The following is a 27,504-nucleotide window of genomic DNA, read 5'->3' on the forward strand; positions in this document are numbered from 1 at the left end:
GTCTCCCTCCCGTCCAGTATTTCCCTTTATCACTTTCAAAACAAAATTGTTTGTGAAGATAAATTGTGTACCTTAAAAAGAATAGGAAAAAGAACACTATTCCTGGGGAGGACTATGAATGATTTAGGGGAAGGTGTTCTCTGAAGACCAGTGATATGCATGGTACTATTTTTTTGGCAGGTGGATAGGGGTAACATCTCATCATTCAAAGAGACTAGTGTAACTCCTTGGGACCAGTCATTGGAGACCTCCCAGGGCAATTGTAAGAACTATCACAAGGAGTTCAGTATTATGTCTTTCCAGTTTTACTTAGTCACAAAAGCCAAATCTACCTTTTTTTCTTCCATGACATAGGTATCCTAAACATGATTCTTGTAGTAGGTAGAATCTGCTATAAATAAATAAGTGGTCAGAGCTCTGACATGAGCATGGGACCCTAACCCTGAACTTTATCACCCTTCCCAAGGAAACAAATAGAAACTGTGGGACAAGTAGACTAAGAAGTAGGCACGTGTCACTGAACAGATAGGGGAGATCTGATGGTCAGTCATGTTTCATATATTATATGTCTTACTGAAAATCAACTTCTGCCAAGGTCTTTCCAAACTAGAGGTACTCAAGACTTACATGGTATAAAGGGCATCTGGGGATCCAAAGACCAGCTCCCCAGACCCTGTCTATCCCATTGGACATAAGCCTCTCCTTAGAATAATAAGTGAAGACCACAGGTCACATCCCACTTCAAAACACAGAGCATTTAAGTTACAAAGCACCCATCCTACCCCTAGAGCAAACTTGTTATGATGCTTCCCAAGAAACCATGCTTCTCACTCCTTGTTTTAACTGAAGGAAGTGACCACTGTTGGAACAGCTGAGGTATCATCACTCTGTTCACCCAATGGTCCATTTGATAGGGGGATTAGACACAACCGCCATCCTTCTTTTCTTTCATCCCCAACAAAAGGAGGGAAGGAATCATTTTCACTTACTCCTACCCCCTGCCACTATACAATCATGTGACTTTGGGTAAGTTAGGGTCTCCGTCTAGAATCTGGCTTCTTCATCTATCATAGCACTTTTCTTTATTGGACTCTTTACAGTTGACAGCATCTTCATGCTCGTGAGTTTATGATCCACCACAACACTGTATTATTCTCCTTCCATGGAGGACTGTATGACCAACAGCGATTCCAGATGAGCCTACTGCTCACCCTTTGCCATCATGTTCTTTTGGCCATCTTCTTGCTTCCTCTGCAGGCTTAGGGCTCATCCTTTTGCATAGCTTCCCCCTGTTGCCCACACAGTAGCCCAGGTCATCAGTAAAAGCCACCCGGGATATGGAACCACCTACTTAACAACCTTCAGTGGCTTTCTAGGGTTCTTAGGAAAACTGTGAAACCCTCACCACGGTCGCCAGGATACCTTTCTCATTGCAAACTTGGTTGGACTTGTTTTGCTTAGGAATGGGGGTTCCCATATTCAGATAGTTGCTCCCACCAGTCTTAGCATCTTAGCTGTTTCTACCACCAGAACATTCTTCCTTCCCTCCACCCTTCTCCCACCTTCCCTTGCTGTCCCCCTCCCCCCCTCAGCCCTCTGACCCTCCAGCACAACCCAGGGCCTCGAACCCTCACCTGTGCATCTTCCCCTTCCGCTCTCCTTACAGCACCCATTGCACTCCCTGTGGTTGTTTCCTAATGCCCAGGTTCTGGAGAGCATGGGTGCTGTGTCATTCAGCAGTTGTCCCCAAAGCCTAGCAGAGCACCCAGCGCATCATTGCTACTGAGGCCAAGTTCTAAAGCCTCCTGAAAGCCAGTTCAGGCTTGAGGCTGTCAAGGAATTGATCTGGGAGTATTATGGGACACCATCTCCTCTACTCCTGTTTCTCTAGAGAATCAACTGAGAAAAGAACGGTTGTTTCTGTGCTGGTTCTGTCATGGCAGCTGCTGAGGCGTTTGATTTCTGAAAATGCAATATTATATGGTAAAGAGGAAAGGCCCCAGGTCCAGATATTGTGACTCTGGATCCCACGTCTGCATTTACTAGTTATGTGACCTTGAACAAGCTACCTGTCCCTATCTCAGTTTCTTCACCCATAAAATCAGGATGATCACGATGTCTGCACTGTAAAGCTGCATAAGGATTGAAGGCATGAGTACACAGAGAACACTGCCAGTGTGCTAACCGGGTTTGCGGTTGTTCACATACACACATACACACACGTTACTGCGATGAGCTTGTACAGTAGTATAGTGTGGGGCGGGGTCGAGCTTTGAGGTGTTCAAAGGGATGTCGTAAAAACAAGCTTTCCTCCTCTACCAGTTTTCTCCGGTTCCCCAATTCTCCCTCAAAGAAATCATTATTATCAAGTTCTTGGGGCTCCTTTCTATCTTAAGTAAGTGTGTGTGTGTGTGTGTGTGTGTATGTGTGTGTGTTGTGTGTCTATGTGTGTTGTGTATGTGTATGTTGTGTGTCTGTGTGTTGTGTGTTTTGTGTGTATACTATCTGTGTGTTGTGTGTCTATGCTGTGTGTGCTGCATGCTGTGTCTCTGTGTTGTGTGTGGTGTGCATGTATCTATGTGTGTGTTTATGTGTGTCTGTGTGTTGTGTATATGTGTGTGTGTGCTGTGTGTGTCTTTATCCCTAGGTCTGAACAGTCTAAGTGTCTCTTTAGTTGGGAGGATTCCGTTTCTGAAAGGGCTTGTTTTTGTTTTTCTGCTTGAAGGGGAGGTTGTGTTTTGTTTCTGTGAGATAAGGAAAAGTGGATCTGGGTTGTCTCGGAGTTGGGCCATCAGTGATTTTCCAAAACACCTGGTCCTTGTGGAGGTAAGCTGCAATTAAGCTGTTTGCTCCTGCTGCTGTAGCAAGAGGCCTTTCTGAATCTGGGCACCGGCTTTCAAGGTGAAACCTCTCCCTGAAAGACAAGGGCTTCAGAGGCATGAATCTGAGAGATAATCAGTTCTGCACTTGAGTGACTGAAAATATACTGAAAGCACTTTGACGATTTAAAATTGTCCCATAGCACAAAGCCGAGAAAACAGCTTGCTCTGATACCCCCCAAAAAATATTCACAATCACTTTCCATTTCAAGAGCAGCCAAAAACTTAACCCACTGCTTCCCCAGAAATAGTCACCTCTCTTAGTATAGGTTTCATCACTTGAATTCACATGTCCTTGTGCCAAGCTACAACCTTTGAAGAATATGAAGCACGCCAGCTCTGTCTGCAGGCTGACCCCATAAACACTGCAACAGCTTCCATGTGCAGACAGTTCTCGGTGCTCCTGGCACTCACCAGGCTGAGAGGCACACTGGCACCAGTGGTGTACAGCCAGTGTTCACAAACGGGGGGCTCAGTTTCATTGAAAACATTTAAAACAGATGGCCTGTAGGAACATATTTCCTGGAGTCTCATCGGTGCCACACAGGTAGTTGACTGAGCCATAGCTAACATCCTCCATCAGCAGCTGGCTTAGCCTCTGGACCTGAGTCCCACAATCCAGCAGTGTGTACCCACTTTCCATTGGTAAATCACAAAGCACTCAAGACCCAGAGCTTGACTTTATGATGGGAATTTGTTTTGCAATCATCTGGGTGATTCTCCCAGTCCATATAGTGTCGATGGAGGTTATTTAGTGATACCTATCTGGTCAACAAATAGATTGAAAGATCCAAGAGGGCCTCCCTCACATGTAATCTTTTAAAGGAAGATCTCTGACTCTCCATGTTGTCTTTGGTCCTGTGCCCAAAGCCAGATGTCCCACTTAATGGCTAAGGGTTCCAGGAGTAGACCTTCTAGGAAGTCCCAGAACCTCACTTCCCCTACATCCCTCCATCCGACAACGCAAAAGCTGCTCCAGACCATAAAGAAGGTTGTGTGGCTTTGCTTCTCAGGAGAGCAATACCAGAAGGCTTGGAACCATCTTGTAATTTAACACAGACCGTTTTACTCACCTGTTTGTGATTGTTTGGTGGGCCAGAAGCAATCCACATTTGGTGGAGTGACAACCCATAGTCAGTCCACCAAACGAAACTGACCTGCGTCTTTTCAGGCACACAAAACTATGAGCATGGATTGTTCATGAATACAAGGTCTCAGACTCAGCCTAAGGCTCTTAAGATAGTTGAAATAGATCAAGACAGAGCGTTGCTGCTAGTTTCAGGCCGATCTAGGCTACGAAGAAAGACCCAGTATCAGAAACCAAAAAGAGGACAGAAGTAAGAGAGAAAAAAAATGACTGAAATACAGTCCTGGGGAACCAGAATTTGAGATTATACCATGCCTGTCTGAACTGATCCTACTAATAAACTCGCTGTTCTGTATTGATTTTAACATTTTTCTAAATAAGAGCCACCTTTATTAACCTAACATACGAGGTGCTGGGTGGGGTACTTTGAAGCATGAGGCACCCTGTGCTTTGGATGTATGTGAAAAGAAGCACACATATTTGCAGGGTGCTTACTGCAGACCAGGCAGTCTGCTATGAGCTCCGTGTGAAGCAGTGTCACTCTCTCCTGGACCTACTCCATCATGCAGAGGACATGGAGTAAGAGAAAGGGAAAACACCCATATCCCAGCACTACATTTCTGAGAAAGCCCATGACCTAGTGACTACATTGGAGAACAAAACAGGTGGGATGACATCATAGTTTGTCCATGTACACCTGGGTTGTGTGTCATCCAAGAATCACACTGCCTGGGTTCAAATCCTACCTGAGGCCCTAAGCAAGCCACTTGACACCATCGGGCCTCCATTCTCCTCCTCATTAGAATAGATTGTATATGCCACTACAAGCATCCTTGTGTGATTACGGTTAGGCAGCCTCTTCAGGCCTCAGTTTCCCCGGATGTACAAGGAGATGGTCACTGGTGAGAGAGTCACTGGTAAGAATCCCCATGCAGTAACCCCTCAGGAGCACACAGAGGGTACCCTGTGCCCACTAGAAACTGTGACTTGTTAAAGAGTCAAGTGTCATGCTATGTAATAGACTCCAGTCAGTTTAAGTTCTGAAAGATTTCATTACTCTTATTTAACCAGAGTCCAGTAGTAAAAATACGGCCCTGCTTATAGGGACCCTGTCACATCACATTCTTCTTCTTTCCCTCTAAAAAAGTGCTCCCCAAATGGCATAGAACTCACAGTCTTCATCTTCCTGCCGGCCTCAGCCTCAGGAGTTTATCTCTTCTTCATTCTTCCATCTATAGTTGTGCCCCTCATCTTCATCTCTGTAGGATGGCAGCTGTGTCCCCTCAGCAAACTCCCCACCATCGTTTCTGTATTCTAGCAGGAAAGATGGGAGGTACCATTTTTAACCAGCAAATCATTAGGATTCCTACAAGTTGAGTTCCATGTACCTCATTAGAGCCAGAACAGGGCTATGTGACTGCATCAATGTCCAAAGGAACTCTTTGCTTCCCAACAAAAGTAGGGTGTGCTTTGCAAGGACAAGAGATGTGTGGGAGTCAGGAAAATGGCACTGGTGTCTACCACTTCTTCTTGCTACTGTCATTGTTGCTTAGCATGACATGAAGTGCCTGCTTTTCCAGGAGGAGGAAAAGGAAAACTCTCTTCTCCTTTGGTTTTTGGAAAACGACCAAGTATGCTTACAATAAAAATATTCATGACTAACTTTCTATAGGAAAAAGCATTGAGAGGAAATGGTGCATTTTTCCTGCTCCCCGCCTTGTAAGCTCTGCTGGTCTCATGGCTCCTTAGTATGTGCCATGGAAATGAGAATTGCGGATTGCCTTGAGCCACTCCTGTAAGCTTCTGAAACCCAGACTCACTGCTCTAGGTAGGAACACCTGTCAGAGAGGTGACCCTCTGTCCCCTAAAGAGGAAGGAATACTGTAGTGTTTGTTATTGATCAGTCACACTCACCACAGGAAAAATTACTGATAAAGCTCCAAGGATAGCATAATGGAAAGAAAAGTTAAAACAGGGTGACTTTGATGTTCATAACAATTGTATATATTCCAAACGTAAAATATCAGCATGAAATATATGGCAATGTTTTAAAAATTACTCCCTGGACCAAGCAAGTGGCAAAGTTATTTTAAAAATAGTGATAAAGAGTACTAACTATCTAGAAGTTACTTGGCTGAAGGAAATGTAATTATTGGCAATAGCAGCCTCCACTCTTTGAGTGCTTGTATGTAACCTCATGTGAACACCATCACCTCCATTTCCTGGATGTTTACTGAAGCCAAGAGCATTTTGATGGCCTGACCAGGCAGATATTAGTCTAGACCCATACTGGACAGTTTCCAAAGTCCTTACCCTAGGGACCTATTGCTAGCTGAGCGGGAGTACCAAACGCATAAGATTGTGTACACTACTCAAGGAGATGCAAGTTGATTCTTGGTCTTTATGGGAAATTGTGAGTATTGAATCATCAGAGAACAATTCTAGCACAGGGTTTTGTAGCAAAGTAGATTGACTCTAGACCCAGGCCCTGTGGGCTCCACACCTACCTCATTCTGTCCTTCACCAGCTGTGTGAGAGTCCTCGTCTATAAAATAAGGATACTACTACCTATCTCATTGGCTTCACTGGACTGCTTTAAGAATATGCATTGCTGTCTTAGTTAGGATTTCTATCGCTTGGAAGAGACACGATGACCATGGCAACTCTTATAAAGGAAAACATTTAGTTGAGGTGGCAGCTTACAGTTTCAGAGATTTAGTCCTTATGGTATCATCATGGCAGGGAACATGGTGGCATGCAGGCAGACATGGTGCTGTAAAGTGGAACCCTCAGTTGAGAAAATGACTCCATCAAATTAGCCTGTAGGCAAGTCCATGGGGGCATTTCCTTGACAATTGCTGTAGGAGGGCCTAGCCCACTATGGGTGGTGCTAACCCTAGATGTGTGGTCCTGGGTGGTATCAGAAAGAAGGCTGAGCAAGCCATGGGGATTAAGCAACATGGTCTCCATGGTCTTCCATAGTCTCTGCTTCAGTTCCTGCCTCCAGGTTCCTGTCCTGGCTCCCTTCAGTGATGGACTATGATCAGGATGTGTAAGCCAAATAAACCCTTTCTTCCGCAAGTTGCTTTTGGCCGTGGTCTTTATCACAGCCACAGAAAAGTAATGGAGTCATGGCCTGTCTCAGAGCCCCTCACCAACAAAGCGATGCAGAGTCCACTGTGACTTCCATAACTAGCCCTCCTCCTGGTCCTCTCTTCACTGCTGTTTCTGCTACTCCTCTTTCCCTGTCCCCCTTCATCTTCTTTGGTCATTGCCTGTCCCTATCTCTCTTCTTTCATTGTTTTTTCCCTTTGTTATACTTCTCTGACTACCTAGAAGCTCCTACAAACTCCAAGCAAACTTCCGTCATAAGCCCTTTGCACACATTCCCTCTTGCCCTAGACATCAGCATGTCTCCTGTCCTCTTTTCCATCAAGTCAGCTTCCAAGCTTCCAAATGGTGCCTGATCAGAGAGTTTTAATTAACCCTGAAAACTGTGTCCAAATAAAAAAACAATGGTAATAAATCAGAGAGTTCCCAGGTTTTTTTTTTTTTGCTCTGCTCTGTAGTTTTCCATAACACTTACCACGTTAATTTGTTGTTTCCCTCCTCTGTCTCCCCTTATATGTCCAATAGGACAGGATTTAAGGCAGGTTGTGTTCTAGTAGACCCATGTGGTGTGTGTCTGTGTGTGTGTGTGTGTGTGTGTGTGTGCTGAATAGAATGAATACTGGCTTTATAATTTTTTTCTTCTGAACGACTGTGTATACAGCTGTGCTCTGGTGAAGGGCTCTTTTGTTGTGATCAACAAAGTCCTATTCATTGTTCACCTTACAGTAGTGAGAAGCAATCTCCTGTGCTTTGACTCCCATTGTGTCCACAGCCTTTAGCATGGCACCTTCTTGGAGCAGATGCTTGTGCACCCCTGGCTGGATGGTTAGACGACCCCACCCCTCAATCGCAGCTACAGGGAGAAACAGGCTCACTCTGCTTCTCACTTCCTCACGAGTCCCAGGCCTCTTCCAAATACTTGCTTCCTTCATTTTCTTTCCTTTTTCCCCTAAATATTAGTCCTTCCATTCATTTCATTCCATGGACCTAGTCTTACAGATCAAAACAATTACCACCGCTGCAAGTGTCTAAGAAACAGGTTGTTGGAGACAGTCACTCATAGTGCATACCCTTCTCACAGGGCAAACGCCCTGAGCTCTATAATCTGGCACCCAGAGCATGGCTTGAGGTTAACTCCTCTTCCATTGAGTTGAACTCTTTTCTAAGTCTAGTACTTTCTCCGTCCTGTGGAGATTAAAAATTGGGCTTGCATTTTTTTTCATTTTTTGTTAGTAGTAGTATCAGTATGTGAGAAGGTTTAGAACAGCAGCAGATCCCAATGGAGTCCCTCTATGGACTTCATGAGGCTGCTCTTCACGACAAAACCTTCAGAATGCTGTAAGAGATGTCGTCAAGTGACTCCACTTCCCGTAGGATACATTCTTTGTTTCCCCTGTGCTAAGCCCACTTCCCCAGCAGAGCCCACCGCCATTCCACCTCCTGCAGATTGGCCACACCGTGCCTTTTACATGGACCTTATGTGCCCTCATCTCTTTGCCTCTCTGACTGCTGCATATCAGCCTGAGGGTTCAGGCGATGGGGGTAAGTAGGGGCATCAGTAACCTAAATTGCAGTGTGTCTTGATATCAAAGCTTCACAAATGAAAAGTGAACATATATTTTTTCACCATCTTCCTTACACGATAGATCATAGATTTCGCCTTTCATAATCAGAAGAGTTCTTTTGTTCAAAGAAATTCCCGAATGGAAGGGTCAATAAGCCTTTAAATGGGTGTAACTCCAAGCACTTACATCAGCTTCTCACTGCCCCTGGTTCAGTAGCCTCCCTGTGGCACAGCGGTGAGAGTCAACGGACAGACTCAACAAAGACACGCAATACCAACAAAGCCACAAAGGACAAAGAATAAACATGAAATAAATATTTAAAGAGTCTGTTGCCAAAATAATTGACACTATCAACCTTCCTGACGAACATAAAACCAAAATAAAAGGCAATGTGTAGGAAGTTGTCCATTCTTTCCTAATTAAACTCTAAAGGCAGCACAATCCTAATTGAAATCCCGAAAAGATAGTGCCTGAGACTTCCTAATTTGATTTGTAAATGTATGTAAACTAAATAGGGAGAGCTAGAGATATTTTTTGGCAACAAAGAGGGAGAAAGGGAGGCATGTGGATCACAGCTGAAGAATCCCTCAGGAAGCACCTGTGTTAGATGCTACAGTTGAAGTCTGAGGAAAGAGAAAACTTGGTTCAGGTGGTGAAGACATGTCTGGGTGGCCCTTGAGGGGCTTCTGGAACCCGTGTGAGCTCTGCTATCCCACAGTCTGTGACCTGTTCTTGGTGAAGGACAGGGAGGGGCTCCTCCCTGAGTATTAAAGAGAACAGCCCCCCTGCATGCACTTATGTGGGGGTCTCATCAGGTGTCCTTGTGACTATGTGCGCCATAAGCCTTGAGGCTTGCGTAGCATAAACCTCTGACACAAGTGAGTGTAGCTTGCCCGGTCCTGAAAAATCCATATTGCTGTCTGAAGCCTGAAGAAGGGCCATCAGGAAGCGTTCTTGGAGACCACGAGTTGTGAGAGCAGATTGCAGAAGTGGAGGGAATGTGACTATCTGAGGAGCAGGTTGGTTCAGGGAGACTAAAAATGTGGACTGTAGGCCCAACAGAAATGAGGGCTCCTTTGAGAGGATGTCCCTGATTGCTGACGAGACTTATAGGACTGGCAGTCTCTCCCATCAAAGGGTGTGTGTGTGTGTGTGTGTGTGTGTGTGTGTGTGAGAGAGAGAGAGAGTGCATGTCTTTGTGTGAGCCTCTGTGTATATGTGCATTGTGTGTCTGTGTCTCTCAGTGAGTGTATACCTTTGTATGCGTGCATGTACCTGTGTATGTGTATATATGTGCCTTGTGCATCTGTGTGTCTCTGTGTGTGAACATGTGCTCTGTGTGTGTGTGTGTGTGTGTGTGTGTAGAAGTCAGAGGTTGATGTTGGCTGTCTTCTTCTATTTTTTTTTAGATGGGGCCCTACTGAACATGGAGCTCACCAGTTGTCTAGAGTGAGTGACCAATGAGCGCCATACTCTTCCTGTCTCTGCCCCTCCTCAGGTGCAGTGATTGGGGGATGAATTGCCATTCCCAGCTTGTGTGGGTGCTAGAGTTCTAAACTCAGGTCTTATGCTTAGAGAGCATGCCCTTAACCCATTGAGCAATCTCCTGGCCTGGGGAGAGTAGACTTTTTGAGTTTCTACTCCATATCACACAGCTGATGGTCATCTGTGGGTGTCTCTCAGCAATGATTCTAAGAATGTAGAAGTGTTTTGCCTCTGAGGAAACATATTCAAAAACATTATGAGTACTAACAGCCAGCCAGACCTGAAGTTTGGCTTCAGAGCTGAGACATTTGCACCCACACAGGGCTGTTGTCCACAGTCACACACGCCCATCATCTCTGCACTGAGCCATCTGTCTCTCTATTCCATAGCCTTCCAATTCTCTAACATATGCGAATGTCGATGAGGAGCTGACATGAAGATTCAACTTCCACTCTCTTGCTGGGTTTTCTTTTTTCTTACCAGACTCTGGAGCTTGTTATTTATTCTTCCCAGCTTCTGGTTTTTAAAGGAAAGAGCTACAAAATAAATTTTTACAAATTTTCATTTGATCCCCAAAGCAAGTCATTTCATGCCTGTTGCGTTCAAACCATGGCAGTGTCCCTGGGAGCAGTAGTGTGACCTTACTCTCCCATGCTCTACCTCAGTGTAAATTAGCAAGAAAAATGTTTGCACTCAGCCTCAGCCAGGGAAGTGACTAGGCAACAGGAGGGAAAAGCTGCCTCAGGAGAAAATGGAACAATAGGTCACAGTTTAATATGGTGACAGTAGTAAAAAACAAAAACAAAACCAAAAACTCCAGATAGAGGTGAGCAGACTATTGACAGGACAAGTTGGTTAAGCTCTCTTTTTAGGGAATAACAAAGCTTACTTCTGTGTTTGAAAATCAAAGATGATTAAAATGGAATCACTCCTTGTGTGGTGCACATTATAAGTTAATATCAATTAGGGCATAAGGGAATGTGGGTGGTTTTACTGAAGTAAATGCTTTTGAGTATGGGAATGGCTTCTCTCTCTCCCCTCATCCCTTCCCAGGCCAACAATTTGTTTTGATGACATTTGAAGTTCAATGTAGCATGAAGGAGATAGACTATAAAGCACAAGATTGCATAGCACATCACTTGCTTCTTTGGAACTTATGCTCCAGCAGCCCCTCTTTCAGAAGGAGGACTCAGAGTCCCAAAGACAAAAAGCAGTTTCCAGATAGTCCTTGGACACAGGAGTGGAGGCAATCCTGAAGGTGAAAAGGCATTTTCAAAATGCATATTCATACTTGAACATCACCTATAACATAGGCTGTTTATTGGTCTCCTTCCAAAGGAAAGGAATTTGAGCTGAGTGTTCAGTAGTGAGGTGGTCCTTCCTTCTTGTCACAGCCATCTGGGAGGTGCTCGACACCGTCCTGTTGGTGCTGATCCAACTGAGAACACACAACCTCATGTGGCTCTCAGGCCCATGTCTCTCCTGACCTTACATGACCAAGTCTGCCAGATCTGCTTCTTCATAGCAGCCATCAAAAGCATCCCTTCACCCACACCACACTGCCCTTCACAGGTTGCCATGCTCAAACGAGACTATATTATATGCTCATGTGCACACACATGATTTTCAAAAGAGCCAAACAGCATTGTTGCTTGTTTATGTAAAGCTCTCAGGTCTACGTCAGACTGATGGGGCAGGGGAGATTCATACATTCACCCATCGATTCACAAAAGCTGGCATGAGTAGCAACACCATTCAGAACATTTTCTTTTAGGAACTCTCATCATAAGCAAGTTTCTGGGGAGCCATAGCCCAATGCTTGTACCAGACTGCTGTGGACAGCTAGCTCAACGCCGTGGTCGAACCTGACCTTTGTTAACAGAGTTGCAGTATCCACACAGCTATTTCCATTTGATTTCCAGGGTGGCAGTTCTCAGGCCCAAACAACTAGTAGTGGAAAGAGCTTTGCTTTAACGTCAAAGCCTTTTGGCCATGAACAGGAGTTAAGTTCAAAAGTGAGTGGCACTCATGTCAGAAAACTTTTGAGAAGAAAATTCTCCCCTGTGAGAGAGACGCTTGGCAGCGCTCAGCAGGCACGGAGGCAGGAGCAGGAAGCTGAGAGATCACGTCTTCAAATGCAGACAAGAAGCAAAGAGTGCCAGCTAGAGATGGAGTAGGGCTATAAACACTCAGTGCTCACCCTGGGTGATGTACTTTCTCCAGCAACACTCCACCTTCCAGGAACTGGAAAGGTGTCTTAAGACATGCTCCTCTGGAGGGTCTGGGTTTGGTTTTCAGCACCCACTTGGTGGCTCACAACCATCCTGTTCCAGAGGATCTGACGCCCTCCTCTGACTTCCGTGGGCATTGTACACACATGCTACACATGTACACACTCAGGCAAAACATTCACACACGTAAATATTCAAAAAAAAGACACTGCCTTCCAAATTTTCTACAACTTCCCCCCAAATATTGCCACCCACAGAGGAACAAGTGTTCAAGTAGGAGAGACATCCACATTCAAACCCCCAAAGCCAACTTCTCGAGAGGTTAGGCCCACCAACAACTCAGGAAGAGCGTGGGTGCAAATTACAAGACAGAAGAGTTCTGAGGGTGTAGCTATCACGGGCACCTGACAAGAGTGCTTCTAGGTTCAGTCCCAAATGCTACAAAGCATATCCTCAGATTTTTCTGTATTTTCCCTTGTAAAGGAACCTGCTTGGCCAGGGATGACAGCATAGCTGATTTTCTGCCATTCACCTTCTAGATGGACAGAAGTCGTCCTGGAGCAACACAGTTGGAGCTTCTGTGTCTACAAATTTCTCCTGTCTTTTGTACAGAGAGGAAATTGTGTGGTATAGTACCTACCTTGTATTCTTTGAAAGGTCCGAATTTCACCTGGAGTGTGCATCTTTAGTATGGCCAGCAGACAGGAAAAACAACAACAACAACAAAAACTCTTTCCAACACAGTGCTAAAAACCTAGAAAAGCAGTTGCTGCACTGATTTTAAAGCCTGCTGATGCATCCTTAGGCTACCTTTAGGATCCACTGATCTTAGACGATTACTGCATTCCTGCCTCCTGCTTTGTCATATTTGCTATTTAACTTCAGGCATATAATAGGTTACCTGTGAAACATAGCTCAATCCTCTCCCTTCGTTCCATCCATCTGTATGCTCCCTATCACACAGAACAGTATTTAAATAAGGAGCCATGGTAAATGAATGAACTTATACTAGGAACAGTTGATAAAATTTTAGAAATTCATGTTAGCCTTCTTCCAACTTTAAATCAGTCTTCTAAGTTTGTCTTAATGTGAGCTGCTTGTTTCTGCTGTGGTCAAGAACTAAGTAGTTAAATAGCAGCCAGGACAATATTATCATATAGAATATCTAATTATAAGGAGGTTGTTTCTCTTAGTTACTTCTACATCAAGTGGCATTAGTTGCCGTTCTGTTATGTCTTTTACCCCTGGAATCTGTTCTCGGATTCTCTCTCATACTTACATTCTGACTTACTCTTTGCCTTTATTTTCTCTTGAATGATGAGATTTTGTTTGTTTGCTGACGTCTCTCCCAACTTCTATCACCTACCTCAGAATACTTTCCCTATAGACGCTTCATGCATTGGAGGGGAGAAGCCTGTCTATGCTAATCCAATATCTGCATATACTTTATCTCTGATTCTCTGTGTGGTACAAGCCACTGGGTCCAGCCAAGCCCCGGGAAGAAGTTCAGCAGCATGCCCAAGAAGTCCTCCAGCCGGGCTGAAGCATCTCCTGTTCTCAGCAGTGTTTTCCCTCCCATCTCCTAGGTGTTGTCTGTGTGCTGAGGTCTCACCCCTCTTATGACTCCTCCCACTATGGAAGCAGTGAACATCATCCTAAAAGTAATGCCACGTTTTTTCCTTTACATACTTCCTCCCCAAAGACACTGAAGGGAGTTGAACCTGCAGAATTAGGGAAGTAAACTGAAAAGAATGTAGACAGCAGTACCAAAGACAGAGCTGAAAGGAAACAATCAGAACACTTGAAATGGGGATTTGTTGATCACCTACAGGAACTCTGCTAGAGGCTGAATTTAAAAAATGAGTGCAGTGATTTCCTTGCCCTAAAGCAAACAGGTTAGGGTAGATTTGACAAGCACAACAGCAAAAGCGAGTACCTAACATAGACAAGCAGGAAGGCAGTGGCTTATGGTAGGGTTGGAGGCACTCAGAGAGTGATGCCTAGAGAAAGGAGCCTCAAAGCATGGTTTTGGAGGGAGAAGCAACTTGGGAGGTGCGATAAAGTTCCTACACAGAAAGATAGTATTGTAGGGTTAAGAAATACTGGGTTTCATTTTGTCTTTTGAAAAGATTACCCTGCTTTTTAAAAAAAATCAAATAAACTACTGCGGTTTGACAAGTGGTAAGAAAAATCAGGAAAACAGAATTCAGATAAGACCATTGCAGCAATACACAAAAACCTCAGGGAAAGGAGGTGGGGCACAGAAGACCGAGCAGAGGAGACACAGAACTGGGGGAGAGCAGAGGAGACACAGAACTGGGGGAGTTCGTCCCCTGGGATCCATCGCTAGGACTCCTCACCAGCCGCTGGGCAGCCCAGCATTGCCTTAGCTGCCCTCCCCAGCCATAGATCGTGGGCAAAGTTGTGTGTTTATAAAACATACTGGCCTGCCATTGGCAATCTCAGAAGACTTTCTTAAAAATCAGGAGAACTGAATAGTTTACCAGTTTTAAGAGCAACAAATCTGGAGCCATCACCACAGTATTTGGTGAAATTGAACCACAGAGGGCTTTTGCTTGATTAGGTAAACACAGCCATTTAGTTTACAGAGATGTAAAAATGTAGTCAAGATGTTTGTAGATATTACCAGTGAAGAGCTCAACTTTCCAACCCTCTTTACAGGCCCCTAAAAATCATTAAGATCATGTTTTAGAAATGTGCTATTAGAAGATCCAAACAAGTTGTTAAACCCAATAAATAACTGTAATCCTCAACACCACCCTATGGGATGGCTATGATTGTTCCCACTGACAGAATGATGGAAATGGAGTCTCTAGGAGATTAGATACTCACACATACACACACACACACACACGCACACACGCACGCATGCACGCACACACACATATGCGCACACACATACACACGTGCATACACTTACACATATGCACGTACACACATAAACACACACACATACACACACATACATACACACATATGCGCACACACATACACACGTGCATACACTTACACACATATGCATGTACACACACAAACACACACATGCACACACACATACATACACACATATACGCACACACACATATGCGCACGTGCACACACACGTATGTACACACACATATACACATATACACACACATGAGCACACACACACATGCACACACGCACATATTTCTCCTGGTCAGGAAGAGCAGACTCTGTTGTGCAGTTAAGATCTTTAGGGCTGCAAGCTGTACACATAGCTATCATATTATATTATCAACTGTTTTTCACCTTGACTTTGGAAAAAAGGAACAAATCACACTCTAGCAAAATGTCAGGATGTCAAACTATCTGAAGATTGCTATTGAGGTTTGAAATGGCACAGTTAAAAGGATGTTCATAAGAGAACAGTGTCTTTGGAATCACAGTGTTAGGCTAGGTATTTTTGCTTAGGATGTTCATTGTTTTCCTTTCTGGAAAAAAGAAATCCTTCACAGAAAAAGGCTCATTCTACTCTGCTCCTTCCCCCCTCCCCAGTCCATCTCAAAAAGAAAGCAGAACAGCACATCCAGATGAGCATGTGAAATATGGTGAAATATGGTCTGAGTCAGCTCCTTACAGGACAGAGCTCGGCAAGCACTGTGACATTGCTAAGCAACACCACAGAGGAGCTGGCTGCAAATTAGGGGACAAATTTATAAGAAGACAGAGTATCTGGGGACTCACATGGACATTTTATTATGAGCCATCTGGATGATCTACAGTAATAACCACATATTATTGTTCACTGTTCGAGGCTGATAATTCCCACATAATTATACTACCGCCTCCCTCTGTGATCCTAACGGACCTTTCACAATCTTCTGCTGCGCTTTGCCTAATCCAGGTACTGTTCCGCAGAATGACAGGGGACAGTTAGAGCTAATCAGCAATTCCCATCCCTCCCAAAAGAAATTCAAAACACAGTACGAAGAGTCACTCTCTACTCTCCACCTGCACACCGGCAGAGCCCAGGAATGTCCACACTAGAGGGAACTGGCCACAGGGCCATCACTGCTCAGGCTTCCCAGTGTGGGCTCCACTACAGTTTCCCAGGGGAAGCCGTCCTAAGATTCAGTCCCGTTCTCAGCCGGCTGTGGTACTAAGAAGCAAACCTTGAGCTGATGAGGAAAAGTGTCTGGCAAGCATCCCCCCGACCCAGGGCCAGCCTCCTGAATGCTTCATTCATTCAACTAATATTTGTTAGAAAATTGAACTAAGCGATCTGATTTTAAAGCAAGAGCTACAAAATTGATGGGCCAAATATAGCTGGGATTTATTAGATTTTTTTTAATTTGGTATTTGAAAACCTTGAGAGTTCACATAGGAATCCTGGTATCTAGATCTAGAAAAGGCCTGTGAATGCTGTGTTTACAATATCCGTTTACATATGTACATAAACCAGGAAACAAATGAGTAAGGAGGGAAAAATGTTGGCAATTTGCAGGGAAGTTGAGACAGGAGGGTAAGAATTTCACAAAGGGTGGATTCAGAGAGCATGAAAATCAGTAGTACCTCTCTAGGAGCTCAAAGGTGAGTAAGTGTGTGGGGGTGTGTATGTGTCTGTGTGGGTATCTGTGTGAGTGTCTGTGTGTGTGTGTCTGTGTGTGTCTGTGTCTGTGTGGGTGTCTGTGTGTGGGTGTGTGTGTATGTGTGTGGGGGGTGTCTGTGTGTGTGTGTCTGTGTGTGTCTGTGTCTGTGTGTGTGTGTCTGTGTGGGTGTCTGTGTGTGGGTGTGTCTGTATGTGTGTGGGGGGTGTCTGTGTGTGGGTATCTGTGTGGGTGTCTGTGTGTGGGTGTGTCTGTATATGTGTATATGTCTGTGTGTGTCTGTGTGTGTCTGTGTGTGTGTGTCTGTGGGGGGGTCTGTGGGGGTATCTGTGGGGGGGTGTCTGTGTCTGTGTGGGTATTTGTGTGGGTGTCTGTGTTTGGGTGTGTCTGTATGTATCTGTGTGTGTGTGTGTCTGTGTGTGTGTGTGTGTGTGTCCAGTTCATAATCCTATTTGGAACTCACTAGCTGGTGTAGGATTACTGTCCCAGTTCATTTTGTGCTGCTCTGGCAGAATACCTAAGACTGGGTAATTTACATAGCACAGAACTGTGTTGTTCTGTTGCTCGTGGTTCTGTGATCTAGTGTCCAGTGAGGGCTGGCTCTCTGCTTTCAAGATGGCACCTTGAGCACATGTCCTCTGAAGGCACTGAATGCTGCTTGCAGAAGCAAGGAGAGAACCACTCCCATAATCTTTTTAATAGTGGCATCGACGAATGCCAGAAGAATCAATTCTCATGACCCAAACCCGTCACATGACCCAACTCCCAATTTCACTGCATCAGAAATAAGTTACAATTCACGAATTCAGGAGGACCCACAAAAACCCTACCAGTGCCCCCAAGGTCAGCTCTTTATTTCCGTTTGCCAAGTTCTTGCCTTGCTTTGAAAACCTGAAGAGAGGTTTTTAAGCTCATAGAACAAAAAGAAGTAAGTTTTAGCATAGGTTTGGAAGATTTGGATAAAGAAAGAACTCCACAGGGCAAAATCTTATCTCTGTTAACACCTCACGTATGACATATGTGTGCCACATGTTGAGTTCAGCTCTCCCCAGGCAACTGTGTGCGGGGATGCGTTGAAGAGCCACGTATGGAAGTTCATCTCGAATGTCAGCCACCCACAGAATGCCAAGCAGAGCTGCCGTATGAGTCAGCACTCTAGGAGCTTTGAATCTGAAGGTTAAAATATTCCTCCCCTTCTCACTGGAGTAGGAAGTGGGATTTGTGGTTGTTTCCTCATTTAACCTTCATCTCTTAAGTGGTTTGGGTTTTCTTTTCTAATAAAAAAAATGCTTCTTTTGCTCTGGAAGAGGGAAGATTTGATACATAAGAATAATGACCAAAGAAAACCTTTTAAGAAAAAGCCATTAATTTTGGTAGTCCATACAAATTTGTGTGTGTGTGTGTGTGTGTGTGTGTGCATGTGTGGAAAAATTCATGCAAAAGTTTAAAATTGGGCTTAATTAGAAAATACCTTTCAGCTATGAACTTATGTTTAGTATGAAGAAAAGTTTTCAAATGAGGAGTCACAAGAGAAAAAAAAAAGAGTAGTAACCAATTTATTCCAAGCACCTCACAAAACAGTAAGATCTACAAACACTGCGAGTGCAATATGTGATGGGAAATTACAAATCATCAACCCTAGTCCTGTCGTTTAGAAACATTCATGCTGACTGTTGGGAGCACGCCCTTAATCTCAGCACTTGGGTAGGGGGGCGTAGGAGGAGGAAGAGCAGGAGTTCCAGGCTGAGCTCAGCTAAGTCTCAAGTTTGAGACCAGCTTGGGTCACATGAGTCACTGTCTCAAAACCCAAAGTAAGAACAGGTAAATAAAATCTTCAAAGCAAGCATTTACTCCACAGTTAAAGGAAGAAAGGACATCCTCAGATTTATAGAATACCTTCTTTCTGAGGCTAAATTAACGCATTGCAGACATGCTTCTGGAAGCTTTCCAAGGCACCTTTTACTAGGTTCTGTGTATGAGACGAAGTATAGGTAGTTTTTTTTTTCATTTGCACATCTCAAAGCACTTTGTGAATATCTGCCCGTGGAGACAGTCTTTAGATAGGACTTTACTACTTCCCACTAAGCTAAATTTTACATGTTGTTGCATTCAGCAGACAGGGGAAGGAGACTGACTGCTAAAGATGTTTGGAACACCCCAGCCCAAAGTGCTTTATTGATCATCTCATGGATCCTATAGAAATGTCCCTGATTGCCTCTCCCTGTGCCCCACATGGCATTCTACAGAAAGAAAAAGGCCCAGGAGGATTACCCAGTTCGTGACAATTGAGCCCATCTTTTAACTGCCCAGCAGTCCTCTTAATCTGTATAGCAATATTGTAGTGGCCACAGTCGAAAAACTTGGGCATCAGCGTTGACTTTCTTGATTTTACTAAGTCCAGAAAAACTCCACACACAAAGCATTCTGAATGTCACTGTCTCTGGGGAGCTGTGCATTTGAAAACTTTTATTTAGGACATGTGAGGAGAGCAGAGCATGTGGTGTGAGAACTGGGTTTTCTGTTTTAGACAGATTTTTTTTTGGTTTTTCGAGACAGGGTTTCTCTGTGGCTTTGGAGGCTGTCTCCCAACATAAGACCAGTTAGACAGAGACCAGCTCACTGGCCAGCATAGGTCCTTCTATTGACCTTCCATTTCTTACATTTGAATTTTAAATCTTCAAACATGAGAAGTCCTTTTTCTGCTGCCCCCATCTCTAGGGTTTAGTGGCAGCTGTGGGTTGAAGAATGTCAAAGGCCTCAAAAAAAAAAAAGCTGAGGAAAGAGAAATCTTTACCATGTACTTCCTGAGAAAGGCCAAAGTCAGGAACCCCAAATACTAATTCTTATTCACATCATTTTTTTAAAGAGACAGGATAAAGCATAAACTTCATTCAATCAAAACAATGCCCACTACTGTCTGTGCTCCAGGTAAAATGGCCTTCTAAAGGTTTCTTGTTTTGTTTTTGTTTGGGTTTTTTCTTTGTTTCTCGAGAGATAGGGCTTTCACTGTGTAGCTCTAGGTGTTCTGCAACTTAGTCGTAGACCAGGATGGCCTCGAACTCACAGAGATCCACCTACTTCTGCCTCCCTGAGTGCTGGGATTAAAGGTGTGTGCCACACTACCTGGCTTCTAAAGGTTTTTAAATGTCACATCTCACAAAACAAAAATAAGACAGTGAAACTTTCTTTACACTTCTCCTTGAAATTTTGTATACAGATGTCATCACAGATTTGTTTTTTATTTTCAAAAAATTATTTTTCAAGCTGGGTGTTGGCAGCACACGCCTTTAATCCCAGCACTGGAGAGGCAGAGGCAGGCGGATCTCTGTGAGTTTGAGGTCTACAAAGCAAGTTCCAGGACAGCCTCCAAAACAATACAGAGAAACCCTGTCATTGACCCTCCTTGTTCATATGATCCCTCCTCCCTCTCTTCAACTAAACTCCAGAAGCTTAGCCCAGTGATTGGCTGTGGGTTACTGCATCTGTTTTCATCAGTTACTGGATGTAGGTTCTATGATGGCAATTACGGTAGTCACTAATCTGGTTAACAGAGACAACCTCTCCATTGTTGCTAGGAATCTTAGCTGGGGTCATCCTTGTGAATTTCTCTAGCACCAGGTTTCCCCCTAGCCCCATAATGACCCCTCTATCAAGATATCTCTTTCATTGCTCTCCCCTTCCTTCCCTCCCCCAATTCGGTCTTCTTGATCCCTCATGTTCCCATCCCCCATCCCCTCCCCTCTACCCCCTTCCCAGTTTACCCAGGAGATTTAACTATTTTCCCTTCCTGGGGACCTCCATGTGTGTCCCTCTAAGGGTTCCCCTTTTTACCTAGCTTCTCTGGGGCTGTGGATTGTAGCCTGGTTATCCTTTGCTTTACATCTAATACCTGCTTATGAGTGAATACATACCATGTTTGTCTTTCTGAGTACCTCACTAAGAATGTTTTTTCTGGTTCAATCCATTTGCCTGCAAAACAAGATGCCATTACTTTTTTCCTGCTGAGTAATACTTCATTGTGTAAATATACCATGTTTTCTTTATCCATTCTTCAGTTGATGGGCATCTAAGTTGTTTCCAGGTTCTGGCTATTACAAATAGTGCTATTGTGAACATAATTGAGCAAATGACCTTGTGGTATGATTGTACACCCTTTTGGTATATGCCCAAGAGTGGTATTGTTGGGTCTTGAAGTAGGCTGATTCCCAATTTTCTGAGAAACTGTCATACTGATTTCCAAAGTGACTGTACAAGTTTGTACTCCCACCAGCAGTGCAGAAGTGTTCCCATTTCTCCACACCTCTCCAGCATAAGCTGTCCTCGGTGTTTATGATCTTAGCCATTCTGACAGGTATAAGATGGTATCTTAAAGTTGTTTTGATTTGCATTTCCCTGATGACTAAGAATGTTGAGCAATTCCTTAACTGTTTTATGGCCATTTTGAGTTCCTTCTGTTGAGAATTCTCTGTTTAGATGAGTATCTCATTTTTAATTGGATTATTTGGTATTTTGGTGTCTAATTTCTTGAGTTCTTTGGAGATTTGGAGATCAGCCCTATGTCAGATGTGGGGTTAGTGAAGATCTTTTCCCATGCTAAAGGGAGACATTTTGTGTTGTTGACTGTGTTCTTTGCTTTACAGAAGCTTTTCAGTTTCTGGAGGTCCCATATATTGATTGTAGCTCTCAAAGTTTGTGCTACTAGTGTTATATTTAAGAAGTGGTCTCCTGTGCCAATACATTCAAGACTATTTCCCACTTTTTCTTCTGTGAACATCAGTGTACCTGGATTTGTGTTGAGGTCTTTGATCCACTTGGACTTGAGTTTTGTGCATGGGGATAGAGACAGATCTATTTGCATTCTTTTACATGTTGATTTCCAGTTATGTCAGCACCACTAGTTAAGCATGCTTTCTTTTTTCCATTGTACAATTTTGGCTTCTTTGTCAAAACTCTGGTGTTCATAGGTATGCGAATTAGTATCAGAGTCTTCAATGTGATTCCATTGATCCACATGTCTGTTTTTATGCCAATACCAAGGCATAAAACTGTAGCTCTATAGAAGAGCTTGAAGTCAGGGATGGTGATTCCTCCAGATTTACAGGATTGTTTTGGCTATCCTGGGTTTTTTTTTCCTTCTCCATATAAAGTTAAGTATTGTTGTTTCAAGGTCTGTGAAGAATTGTGTTGGGATTTTGATGGATATTGCTTTGAATCTATTGATTGTTTTTGGTAAGATTACCATTTTTACAATGTTGATCCTCCCTATCCAAAAGCATAGAAGATCTTTCTATTTTCTGATATCTTCTTCAATTTCTTTCTTCAAAGACTTAAAGTTCTTGTCATACATGTATTTCACTTGTTTGCTTAGAGTTACCCCAAGATATTTTATGTTATTTGTGGCTATTATAAAGGGTGATGTTTCTCTGATTTCCTTCTTAGCCCATTTATCATTTGTATATAGGAGGGCTAGTTAATTTTATATCCTGCCACATTACTGAAGGTATGTATCATCATATCATCAGCAAATAGTGAAAGTTTGACTTCTTTCCTTTCAATTGTATCCTCTTGATCTCCTTTTGTTGTCTTATTGCTGTAGTTATAACTTCAAGTACTATATTGAATAGATATGGAGAAAGTGGACAGCCTTGTCTTGTTCCTGTTTTTAGTGGGATCACTTTAAGTTTCTCTTCATTTAGTTTGATGTTGGCTGTTGGCTTGCTGTATATTGCTTTTATTATGTTTAGGTATGTTCCTTGTATCCCTGATCCCTCCAAGATCTTAATCATGAGGGGGTGTTGGATTTTGTCGAAGGCTTTCTCAGTATATAATGAAATATCATGGTTTTTTTCTTTCAGTTTATTTGTATAGTGGATTACATTGACAGATTATCGTAGGTTGAACCATTCCTGCATCTCTGGGATGAAGCCTACTTGATCATGGTGGATGATTGTTTTGATGTATTCTTGGATTCCATTCGCCAGTATTTTATTGAGTGGGTTTTTTTGTTGTTTTGTTTTTTTTTGTCAAAGAGGGAGATTGGTCTGTAATTCTTTTTCTTAGTTTCGTTTTTGTGTGGTTTGGGTATCAGGGTAACTGTAGCATCATAAAAAAAGTTTGGCAATGTTCCTTCCATTGTGTGAAACAATTTGGGGAGTACTGGTGGTAGCTTTCTTTGAAATTCTGGTAGAATTTTGTACTGAAACTGAACTGTCTGGCCCTAGCCTTTTTTTACTTTTGATGACTACTTTTATTTCCTTGGGATTCTAGGCCTATTTAAATTGTTTATCTGGTCTTGATTTAATTTTGGTATGTTGTACCTAGCCAGGAAATTGTCCATTTCTTTACATTTTTCCAATTTTGTAGAGTACATGTTTTTGAAGTATGACCTGATGATTCTCTAGATTTCCTCAATGTCTGTTGTTGTGTCCCCTTTTCATTTCTAATTTTGTTAATATGGATATTCCTGCTTTTTGGTTAGTTTGGATAAGGGTTTGTATATCTTGTTGATTTTTCTGGAAGAACCAACTCTTTGTTTCATTGATTCTTTGTATTGTTCTCCTTCTTTCTATTTTATTGATTTCAGCCCTCAGTGTGCTAATTTCCTTTCCTCTATTCCTCCTGGGTAAGTTTGCTTCTTTTTGTTCTAGAGCTTTCAGGTGTGCTGTTAAGTTAATAGTGTGAGATTTCTCCACATTCTTTATGTAAGCACCTAGTGCTATGAACTTTCTCTTAGCACTGTTTTCATAGTGTCCTGTAAGTATGGGTATGCTGTGTTTTCATTTTTGTTGAATTCTAGGAAGTCTTTAATGTCTTTCTTTATTTCTTCCTTGACCCAATGGTGATTCAGTTGCACATTGTTCAGTTTCCATGAGTTTATGGGCTTTCTGCAATTAATATTGTTGTTGAATTCTAACTTTAAGCTGTGATGATCCAATAAGATACAGGGGGTTATTCCAATTTTTTGTTTCCATTGAGGTTTGTTTTGTTACCAAGTATGTGGTCAGTTTTAGCGAAGGTTTCATGAGGTTCTGAGAAGAAGGTATATTCTTTTGTGTTTGGGTGGAATGTCCTATAGATGTCTGTTAAGTTCATTTGAGTAATAATTATCTGTTCATTCCCTTATTTCTCTGTTATCAGACCTGTCCAGTGGTGAGAGTGGGGTGTTGAAGTTCCCACTGTTAGTATTTGGAGTTTGATGTGTGTTTTAAGCTTTAATAATGTTTCTTTTTAAAATGTGGTTGCCCTTGTATTTGGGGCATAAATGTTTAGAATTGAGACTTAATCTTGATGGATTTTCCCTGTGATGAATATGAAATTCTTTCTTCATCTCTTTTGATTTATTTTATTTTGAAGCCTATTTCATTATATATTAGGATAGTTACACGTGCTTGTTTCTTAGGTCCATTCGATTGGAAAATCTTTTCCCAGCCCTTTACTCTAAGGTAATATCTGCCTTGGAGATGGCAGTGTGTTTCTTGTATGCAGCAGAAGGATGCGTCCTGCTTTTGTTTCCATTATGTTAGCCTGTCTTTTTACAGATGAATTGAAACAATTGATATTAAGAGCTGTTAATGACCAATGATTGTTAATTCCTGTTATATTTGGTTTTGTTGGTAGTGGTGGTAGTACTTGTGTGTTTCCCTTCTTTGGGTTTTGCTGGTGTGAGATTATCTATTGCCTATGGTTTCACTACCTTCATCCCTGCCCCGCCCTCCCCCCACGTCCCCCTGCATTCTGTTAGTCTGTGTCTTTTTAATAGGCAAATTAAGGCCATTGATATTAAGAGATATTAATGAACATTGATTGTTGATTCTTGTTAGTTTTGTATTTGGTGGTGGTGGTGGTATTGTGTGTGTGTGTTTCTCTTTTTTTGCTTTTGGTAATGCGGAATTATCTATCGCCTATGTTTTTGTGAGTGTAGCTAACTTCCTTGGGTTGGAGTTTTCCTTCTAGTACTTTGTGCAGAGTTGGATTTGTGGATAGGTATTGCTTAAATCTGGTTTTGTCATGGAATATCTTGTTTTCTCTGTCTATGGTGATTGACAGTTTTGCTGGCTATAGTAGGCTGGGCTGGCATTTGTGGTCTCTTTGTGTCTGCAGAATGCCTATCCGGGACCTTCTGACTTTCATTGTTTCCAAGTCAGGTGTAATTCTGATAGGTCTGCCTTTATATGTTACTTGGTCTTTTTCCTTTGCAGCTCTTAGTATTCTTTCTTTATTCTGAATGTTTAGTGTTTTAATTGTTATATGTCAAGGGGACTTCTTTTTTTCTGGGTTTTTTTTTCTCTCTACTTTTTTTTTTTCATTTAAGTTATAAACAAGCTTGTTTCACATGTCAATCACAGCTCCCTCTCCCTCCTCTCCTCCCCTGCCATCACCACCAGGCCCTCCACTCAGATATCTGAGTGTTCAATTTGATTCCATTGGTCTATCAGTCTATTTTTGTGCCAATACCAAGCAGTTTTCAGGACTATAGCTCTGTCATACAGCTTGAAGTCAGGGATGATGATGCCTCCAGAATTTGCCTTGTTGAACAGGGTTGTTTTGGCTATCCTAGGGATTTCTTTTTTGTCCTGTTTATTTGGTGTTCTGTAAGTTTTTTATCTTCATAGGCATATCCTTCTTCATATTGAGAAAGTTTCCTTCTATACTTTTTTTAATCAATAATGATTTTTTTTATTCTTTTTTTTAAATTTAGATAAGAAACAAGGTTGCTTCACAAGTCAGTTCCAGGTCCCTCTCCTTTTCCCTCCCCTCCTCCCGTGCCCTCCCCCCATCCCCCCCCCGTTATCCCCTCATTCCCCCAGGGAGGGTGAGGCCCTCCATGGGGGTGTCCATAGTCTGTCATTTCATATAGGGCAGGGCCTAGACCCTTCCCCAAGAGTTCAGGGTGAGAGTGCACCTCACATTGTTCTATGGGAGTCCAAAGCCCGTGTGTATACTTGGTATGGGTACTGATCTGCTGCCCAAGGCTCAATAGATTACCTAGGCCTCCTCACTGACACCCAGATTCAGGGGGTCTTGATCAGTCCCATGCTGGATTCCCAGGCTGATGCCTGGGATTCAAGAGTTAACCTTTGTCTGGTCAGCTGTTTCTGGGGGTTAAACCAGCCCAGTCTTAATCCCTTTGATCATCAGTCCTCCCTCTCTGATACTGGCTTTCTTGAGTTCAGCTCAGTACTTAACCAGCCACTAAATGTAGTTTCTGTTTCCCAGACTCTCTGGCCATAGGATTGTAGGCTGGTACTCCCTAGATCTATGTCTAAAATCCATATATGAGAGAGTACATGCCATGTTTCTCTTTTTGTGACTGAGTTACCTCACTCAGGATGGTTTCTTCTAGTGTCATCCATTTGCCTGCGAATCTCATGATTCCATTATTTTTTTCTGCTGAATAGTACTCCATTGTGTAGATGTACCACATTTTCTCTATCCACTCTTCGGGTGAGGGACATCTAGGTTGCTTCCAAGTTCTGGCTATTACAAATAAAGCTGCTATGAACATAGTGGAACAGACATCTTTGTTGTATGAATGGGCATCTTTTGGATATATGCCTAAGAGTGGAGTCGCTGGGTCTTGTGGTAGGTTTATTCCCATTTTTCTGAGGAATCTCCATACTGCTTTCCAAAGTGGCTGAACCAGTTGGCACTCCCACCAGCAATGGATGAGTGTCCCCCTTTCACCACATCCTCTCCAGCATAAATTGTCATTGGTGTTTTTGATTTTAGCCATTCTGACAGGAGTGAGATGGTATCTCAGAGTTGTTTTGATTTGCATTTCCCGGATGGCTAAGGATGTTGAGCACTTTCTCAAGTGCCTCTCAGCCATTTTAGACTCCTCTATTGAAAACTCTCTATTTAGTTCTGCAGCCCACTTTTTAATTGGGTCCTTTGCTGTTTTGGAGACTTGCTTCTTGAGTTCTTTGTAAATTTTGGAGATCAACCCTCTGTCAGATGTGGGATTAGTGAATATTTTTTCCCATTCTGTGGGCTGCCTTTTTGTCTTGCTGACTGTGTCCTTTGCCTTACAGAAGCTTCTCAGTTTCAGTAGGTCCCATTTATTAATTGTTGATCTCACTGTCTGTGCTACTGGTGTTATGTTCAGGAAGCTGTCTCCTGTACCAATTCGTTCAAGGGTACCACCCACTTTCTCTTCTATGAGGTTCAGTGTGGCTGGATTTATGTTGAGGTCTTTGATCCATTTGGACTTAAGTTTTGTGCATGGCGATAAACATGGATCGATCCGCATTCTTCTACATGCCAGTCTCCAATTATGCCAGCACCATTTGTTGAAGATGCTTTCTTTATTCCATTGTATATTTTTAGCTTCTTTGTCAAAGATCAGATGTTCGATACGTGTGTGGGTTAATACCCAGATTTTCAATTCGATTCCATTGGTCTACCTGTCTATTTTTGTGCCAATACCAAGCTGTTTTCAGGACTATAGCTCTATAATAGAGCTTGAGGTCAGGGATGGTGATGCCTCCGGACGTTGCCTTGTTGAACAGGGTTGTTTTGGCTATCCTGGGTCTTTTGTTTTTCCATACAAAATTG

General features: G+C 42.9%; 1 protein-coding gene across 3 annotated transcripts in view; it reads left to right on the forward strand.

Annotated features, from left to right (window-relative positions):
- The window catches only part of Slc24a2 (solute carrier family 24 member 2), a 240,248-nt gene that overhangs the window by 142,723 nt on the left and 70,021 nt on the right, over positions 1-27,504 (forward strand). The gene's annotated exons all lie outside the window — the stretch shown is intronic.

This window comes from Mesocricetus auratus, unplaced genomic scaffold (assembly GCF_017639785.1).
Source record: "Mesocricetus auratus isolate SY011 unplaced genomic scaffold, BCM_Maur_2.0 Super-Scaffold_100014, whole genome shotgun sequence".
Classification (NCBI taxonomy): domain Eukaryota; kingdom Metazoa; phylum Chordata; class Mammalia; order Rodentia; family Cricetidae; genus Mesocricetus; species Mesocricetus auratus.